This window comes from Empidonax traillii, unplaced genomic scaffold, assembly GCF_003031625.1.
Source record: "Empidonax traillii isolate 1590-97213 ecotype Southwest subspecies unplaced genomic scaffold, ASM303162v1 scaffold1099:size633499, whole genome shotgun sequence".
NCBI lineage: Eukaryota > Metazoa > Chordata > Aves > Passeriformes > Tyrannidae > Empidonax > Empidonax traillii.
The window spans coordinates 595098-603593 of record NW_020956292.1 but is presented as its reverse complement, the minus strand read 5'-3'; positions in this window follow the sequence as shown (position 1 = coordinate 603593).

Genomic DNA, 8496 nt, shown 5'->3' with positions numbered 1-8496 from the left:
TTTTTTTTTTTTTTTTTTTTTAATGCTTTGCAAAATGCCCCCGTGGAGAAGAATTGGGGAACAAAATTCCTAAACTTCCCGAGAAACTGTTAGTGATATTAATTCCTAGATTTAAGTAAGGGTTTACTTTTGTGTAACTGTACATGCTCAGAGGGCAACAGTCAAGTGAAGTTTGTATGCATGGGTGTATGTGTATATATATATACATGTATGTGTGTAATATATGTGTTAACAGCTATGGGAAATTATTAAGAGCATTTGATACTTTTTTTGGTGTTACTGTGTGGCTACTAAGCTGATAAAATATTATTTACTTCAGGTTTATCCGGATAAAGGCCCCTTAAGAGCATCCAGTGAGTGTGGGGGTGTTTTGCAGTTTTGGATATGTGGTTTGAAATGCCTGAAAAGCTTTGTTAAATGTACTTATTCTAAAAACCTGGGAAGGACTGCTTCCGTTTTAATGCAGTATCCCATGGTTTTCTAGGGTCTCCCACACCACCCTAGCTAGCCACAAGCCTGCCCCAGGCCCTAAAACCATTGAGAGTAATTAAATACTTAGAGAGCTGGACTCCAGTGCTCCCATGAGAGCAACAAGCTGCTTTACAACCCACGAATGTATTCCTGTGGAAAACAGCCTGTAGCTGCAGAGAACCTGCTGGCACCAGGCTCCCCTAAATGCTAAAACTGCAGGACTGCTGGAACACCTGGTTTTGAACCCCAGCTTGGGAGATGGGGTGGGAGATGCCAAGCAGGCACTTGCAGTGTCAGACCCCACTGACGCTGCTCCAGCAGCTCCGTGGGAGGAGGATCCAGAGGGACAGGAGCCTAGAGGAGGAGGAGAAGGGATGGGCTCCTGTTCTTTCCTGCTGCATGTGTGTGACACTGCTGTCAGTGGTGCACTGCAGCTGCTGTAGTCTTGCAGAGCCTGTGGTGGAATCTGTGGCTCTGCAGCTCCCGAGGAAAAGGTGTTCCCAGAACTGCTCCCTGAAGCAGGTACAGCCAAAAATATTGGGCGAAGATGTGCGTACAGCACTTTTTAAAAACTTCATTTTTTTAAGTACTAACTTCCCCTCGTGGTATGTTGGGTGTTTCCAAGTGTTTGGCTGTGATCTCTGCTCCCAAATGTAGGATTCCAGTAAATTAAACAGAAGTTTGGGGGCTGTGAAGATCTGCTACTACTTCCAGGGTGTCCATTCAAAATCAGATCATGAACAAGATGTTAAGCGCATAATTTTTGCAGCGTTTGTTGTTCATAGGAAAAGGATAAGAGAGAGAGAGAGAGAAAAAAAAAAGCCCTAAATGAAGTACAGAAATGAGAAGAGAAAATCTACTTTCTCTTCCTGAAGATATTTCAGTTCATCTATTTGTTTTCACACCAGTCAGGTATTGCTGGTAAAATACTCTGCTCCACAGTAAAACTGTGGGATACAAAGAAATCCAGATCTGCAGAGGAGGAATACCAGTCTTAAAGCAAAGGCTTTAAATAGATTGAGTGAGTTTCATACAGCAAAATTTAGAAACCTTTTTTGGAAAGGTTTAGGTAATTTTCTGCTCAGATGGATACTGTCTAAGCACATCTGCTTACTCAGAAATAAAATGCAAATAGAGAGACAAAAAAAGATATGTCTTTACAGTTTGGGAAAAGGAAGGAGATGTTTTGGAGCATACAGTGCCTTGCACACCATAAGCATATTTTTATAGAGAGGGTTGTGGAGACGAAGTGAAATAAAACAGTCGTAGGTAATAAAGATTTGGGGTCTGTTTAGGATCTTCAGCAGCTACAAATTGACTTTAGCTCCCAGGTATTCCCACTCACTTTCCAATAATATCTGCTGGAGATGCGTTTCCCACTGCCAGAATTTCTGAGTCTGGTTGCATCTGTCATGGTTCTGCTCTTGCTGGGTTTGACTTCCAGTGCTTTGTGCTCACCTCTCTGTGTGTAGGGGCAGGTTTGTCAGCCCGGAAAGGTGGGTTCATCACAGGCTTGAATCAGACACACTGTGGCATAAAAGTGGCCTAAGGTAATGCTTTATCTCTGATGCGAATATATAAAGCCAAAGATATGTTTTATGGACAAGAATTTGAAGTAGCTGTTTACTGAGAAAGAGCTAAAAAGCAGCGAGAACGCTTTGGGTTATGGGGTTATACAGGGGAGAGGACTAAAACCAGCTGAGATGATCACAGTGTGTGCCACTCTTAGGGAAGAGAAGGGCCCAGCTAGAGACCCACTAGCATGTGCTGCTGCCCTGGAAGGGACCATTAGTGTGTAGGGTACCAGCTAAAAAAAGATTTGGCAAAACGAGGTGGGAATGGGTGTAATACCTGAAAAAACAAAATCCCATCACTGGTCTGGCACACAAAAATAGACTAATTAGCCTTGAAGTCACAAAAACCGGCAGGGTGTTTTTACCAGAGATGTGTAAGAGATGAGTTGCATTGACGTGATTGCTGTGGGCCAAATTTGGAAGGTGAGGGGTAAAACCAACCAGTTTGGGAAGCGCGTGATGGTTCAGACTGAAAACAGGATTTTACCTGATGCTTGTCTAGAAATGAGAACAAACTAAAGCCCCGAGCTTTGTCTTCAGGACTGCTGTTTGTATGTGCACCTTGCAGATTTAAACTGACTGGGCAGTAAAAACATTTATTATTCACTTATGTGGGTATGTGACATTCTTGATTTCATTGCAAACTGAATTGCTGTCAGAGCACACATTCAGCAGTGGGTTGCGTTTGGATTCCTTTGGTTTGAGTTGTGAGGATGCTCTGCAGAAATGTTTTGTGTAATCAGTTGAAATCATTGGATAGAACCTGCACAGCTAAGTCATTTGCTGTTGTCTGGGGTTCTCTGCATCACTTATTTGAGGTGTGTACAAAGTTCAGAGGTGCTGAGCTACTGTGAGAAGAGTTCTTTTTGAAGTGGCTGCACAGATTTTTAGGACTAGAACAGGAGGCTGGTTTATAACAGTGGTTTTGAGCCTTGTATATTCCCCTGATCTGCCCCAATTGGAGCCTATTTTAATATTTTAATTTTTTCTCATTTTAATATTTTAATATTTTCTCACTCTTTGTCAGACCCTGGTTCACATCTGAGTGAACTTGCTCAGAGACTTGCTTAGAAGAGGACAGAATTTTACACTGGTAACGAATTTCCAACTCTTAGATCATAACTTTAAGCCCCCTGGAAAATCTGTTTAACTTTAAAAACAATTATGATGACGTAACCTCAAATTACATACATTATCGAGCAAATGGCAGGAAGCGAAAGCAAAGTTGATGATTTTGGCACCGTGGTGCTGAAGCAGAAAATCCTGTAGCAGAACAGCACCCACAAAGGTCTGATCTGCTCTTTGAGCCTGGGAAAGTTGCTGGGTAGGAGGTTCTTTCTGAAAACTTCAGGTTTCTGGAAAGCCTGAGGCAGGCGGTGAAAAGTCGTGTGGCTCGGCACTGAAATATTTGTGTGGGCTCCCAGATGTGACCCTTAACTGGCCAAAATGAATCTCCATGTGTGTCACCGGGACGCTATTCCAGAGGTTCAAAAATAATGCTTATGTTTTAGTGGGATTGAATCTTAAATGTAATAAATGACTTAAAAACAAGAGCAAGGAGTGGCTTCTGGACGGCGTTCAAACCGCTTTCAAAACATCCTTAGAAATAAAATGAGGGATTAAGGAACTGAAACCCAATGACACCAAGAATCATGGCAGCAAACAAAAAGGCTCCTCTTTATTGCTTTGCTTTGAGGAATATCTGTGTTTCTTACATATTATCCTGCCTCAGGCGAGGCTGAGCGTTTCGTGTAACATGATGACCCTGGAAAAAAAACACGCTGCAATTTCGGGATAATTCCCGGTGAGGGTTCATGAATCCATAAGCATCTTATAAGGAAATGAACCGGTTTTCCAAGCCACAAAGTGCTGCACTGCTCTACAGTTACTGCAAGGACCACTTAGTGCAAAGACTGTTTTGCTCCAGCATAATGAATGGGATCTCTGTTATTCAGGGATAACAGGCAGGCTGAGGAAACCACCATAGGAGAGGAACTGACTTTCTTGTTTTGCTGGTTTTGCAGGTTTTGGGGGGTTTTTTTGGCTGGTTTGGAAGTTCTGTGCTGCCATCTATTAACTTTCTGCCCCTGTCACTTGGAGCAGGTCCTTTTCCTCTTCTGCCCCTCTCTGACCAAGAGGAATATTATAGTTCCTCGCAATGGTGTCCCAGCAGCTCAGGGCACCTTATTGTAGTAAAAAAAAGATGTGTCTGGAGTTATTATCTCATATAGTGTAATGCTTTTGAAAGGGTGGGAGTTTAGGTGAATGATTGTGTTAAAGGAGCTGCAGTTCCAGTGGAGATGAACAACTTGAAAAACCAAAGGACAGAGAGACAAGGATTTCTAACCTCCAGGGGAAAAGGGGGTGATGGCACAGGCTGTGTTGTTGTTCCTCTATACTTCAGGCTTTCTATTGCAGATCAAGGCTTCACTTAGCAAAGGTGTTTTTCAGGCAAAATGAATATTGTCATTCAAGCACTTCCAGATGCTTGTAACTTTGGCCTGGGGGTGAAACCTCAGATTGTTTCCTTAAGAGGTGAGAAAGAAAATCTGGCTGGGATCAAGCACCAAAACGAGGTTCTTAATGGGAAGATGTAAGGAATGGTAGCCTGGTGTGGAAATTCTGTATGCACATTTCCAAGACTGACTTAGGCTGACATGTTAGGGTGTACTGGCAATTAAATTATTGGCAGTAATTTGGCAATTAACTCATGGACACAATGTCTTTTATGTCTTTTTGCACTAAGCATGTATTTCAGGGCTGCTGGGACTTCAACAAAAGTTGTTTCAGTGGTGCAGCTAGTTCCCTGGTAGCCTGTGTTGCTCATTTTATAGCAAAATTATCCCTTTCTCACAGAATCTAAATAGTTTTTAAAATTGCCTTAATTCCATTCAGTTCCTTTTTATTCTAATTCAGACTTTGTAGGTGTCTTTTTTCATAGCAAAAACATCCTATGTGTATTTATAGCAAGTATCTGCTTGATGCAATGGTCAGAGTGGTGTGATTGAATTATCACTATGGAGCTTTGTGAAGTGTGTTAAATTCTGATTTCCATAGGCTCTGCTCGCTTGAAGTCCTTCTTTTCTCTCCTGACAGAGCTGCATTCTGATGGCAGAATGTCAATTATCTATACCTCCCTATTTCCCCCCACCCTCTATGTGTCAGCCCACCTAGGAGCTTTCTGTTAATTAATCCAGTTGTCATTGGGCTCACTTTGTTACATTGCAGCCATTAGCCTGTCCATTTGCTTAATTGGTCCATTTCCCATTTGTTATTCAGTCTGTGAATCACCATTTGAATGATTTTTAGCTAACTATTAATTGAGCACCATTTGTAACATGATTACATTGCCTATATCCTCATTTTTGCGTGATCAGTAGGAGCAAGGGGGGGGTTATTATGATGCATGTGAGAGTCTCTGGTTAATTGGTGGTCGGAAAATGGGAAGAAAGTGATGGCTTTGTCCAGTAATTACAGAGTCCAAGAGTCCAAGACTGTTTTAACTGGTTGAACTTGAGGTTCAGGTTTCTGCTTCTGCATTTAGCTGAAGAAAACCATGGGGACAGAGGGCTGTGTGATCTTACCAAGCTTCTTAGACCTCGATGGGTCAGAAGTTGTTTTAACCTGCCACTGTGCCTGTTAGGAGAGTAAGAAGACCAATGTTACAAGAACTGGACCTGACCCTCGCTATTTAGTCCTATTTTGTGCTCTCAGAACTGCAGGTGATAGTGAACCTGTTTAGGTTCAGCCAGGACTTTGAGCCAGACTTTTTCAGCCAGATATTTGTCCCTCCCTAGGGCCCCATCCAACCTGGCCTTGAACACTTCCAGGGATGGAGCCATCCACAGCTTCTCTGGGCCAGCACCTCCCCACCTTCACAGGGAACAATTTTTTCCATGTATGTAATCCAAACCTACTCTTCTTCAGTTTGTCTTGTGCTGTTAGAAATGTTATGGTGGAAGATGAAAATTGCGATGAACTTTGTGGGAGAAAATTAAAGCTACAGAGAGCTCCAGGGCTGCAAAGTGACACAGAGAAGCTCCTCTAGATTTACTCAACGACGTGTGAGATTAGGTTGAGTTTATCTTTGTGAGGGCAGGGTTTGGCCAGCAAAGGATTGGGATGAATGTCTACCCAAATTTCCAAGTCCTCGTGCCCGGGAAGATCTGGGCTACTGATTCAGGTAGAATTTTGGGTTTGTAGTCATTAAAGCCAAATTCTGGAGGAGCATTTAAGGTTCTCAGTCATGGCATGATTCCCAGAAATGATTGCCCCTGTGTTGGGTAAGCAGCCAGAGTTTGGGCACTGGGCATAAAGGGTGCTGGGCTCTTCCTCAGCTGGGGAGGATCTTCTGGAGAGCTGGGCTGAAGGATTGTATTTGCCATAACAAAAATAGACTGTTTTAGAATAAGAGAGAGGCATGAAGATGCCTCAGTGCTACCATCAGGCACGGTGAGACTCTGTCCACCACCTTGGTATTTTTGTTGTACCCAGCTTGGTTCTGGTGACAGTAAACATCCACAGCAAGACTCATCTGTGCTGTGGTGCCGACACAATAGGCACCATGGAGGCTTTAGTTGTCCTTGGCCGAAATTTTTAAAAAGAAAACTTGCAGGTTTAGCCAAACACAGAATTATTCTTTTTGGAAAGCAACAAAACTGTGGGGCTGCAAACCATCTAAATAATCCTCCAGCTGGCCAAGGAAAGATCACAGCCACAAACAAAAGCTACTTTCAACTTGGAGTAACCCTCCAAACTTACCCCCATTCCAGAAGAGTTGCTAATCACAGATGTGTGTTAGTCTTTGAAAAATACGTTGGGGAAGGAACAGATTTCTGAAGCTGCAGTAGCGTGGAGATAATTTTATTTAAGCTTTCTCTGTGTTGGGTGCCGAGTGGCTCGTTTTCCACTCTTAAATTCAAACAGGATGATGTTGCAGCCCTCCCCACCGACAACAAGAGAATTGAGCCAGTTAAACATTGACTGGGAGGAGACTTGTGTCCCTGCTGAGCTGATCACCACCCAGATTGAGTTTTGGGAGGTTTCTTAACCTTTGCTCCCAAGGTCATCGTGCTGACAGCATTTAAGCTCTTTTACCTAAACAGTGTGGGTAGATTTTGGAACATACCATCACGCTTGGTTACCTCCAGCTCTGTGAGGGGCCCTTCCTTCAAGTGCTTCCCCCTCCGCCACCTCCCATTAAACAGAACTGTCCAGGTCAGTCCAGAATGCGAACTGTGATGTCACTGTTGTCAAAGAGATGAAAAACTCAATGGGAATCCAGGAGATGAACCCCAAATTAAGAATCTTTTGTCTAAATACAAGCATTAAGAGAAGCTCGCAAAGATCAAAATAGCGTTGCGTGGCATCTGATGTGCGAGATAAAAGGGGGAACTCATTTCAGAAGCAAGGCTGTTCCAGCAAGAGAAAGAAATCTTGGTATCTGTGTTGCATAAAAACACATGTTTCTGATATGGTTCTCTCCTGTGCAAAATGAACAGGACATCTGGTTATGTTTTCGAAAGTTAAATTGAGTGACACTAAATCAGTGCTTTACAAAGCAAAAGGTAGTAAACCAAGAACATCTAATAAGGTAACAATGAAATATTTGGCAGGACTTCAGAGTTTTGGAAACTCGCACAACCAAAAAGAGCTGAAATATCTTATTGTGATATATGTGAGGCTTTAACTTCTCATTTATCTGTGCTATTTCTTGCTGCACTTCACAGTATATATGTTGCGTTCCCACTGGTATAGATTTCTATATGCTAGTGCCAAAACTCCAGATGTTTTCTAGGTAGGTCTCTGGAGACAATTTTATTGTGTTTCATTTCTCCTTATTTACAATTCACTCGTCTTGAACTTCAGCCATTGGTAATAAAAAAATCCATGGAGTCTGCAGCTGAGCCAAGTGGACACTATTGTCCTGTTTTTTCAAGTTTGGGATGGGTTGATCCAAGCCTTGAACAGAATCCAAACCAACAGAGTTTCCAAAAAGTTCATCTCCCTTCTTGTTTTTTTTAACCCTTTCACACACCAGGGAGAATAAAGAGACAGCTGCTTTGTCTTTTCTCTGCCCCCACTCTCTCATAAAAGGTTCAACCATTTCCACAGTTTCTGTCATTTAAGCCCTTCTGCTAAGACTGGCTCCTGTCCATCAGATATATGGCATGGCCATGGCATTAGTCAAAGCTGTGCCAGCCCCAGTGTGCCCAGTGGTCCTGGGCTCTCTGTATCCCACCTTCAGGCCGCTTTCACCACTGATTTGCCAACTTTCTCTTCTTTCCTCTGGGGTTAAAGCAAAAGCAATGTGGAGGCAGAGTCTTGCCTCACCCCTGAGCTCCTTTGTGCTTCTTAACCTATGAAGTGTAATTCCTTTTCTGCCTTGCAGGTACTGCAGGGTGTTCCAGCCAGACACTTACAAACCCAAGCTCTCCTTTGCCTTCTGGGG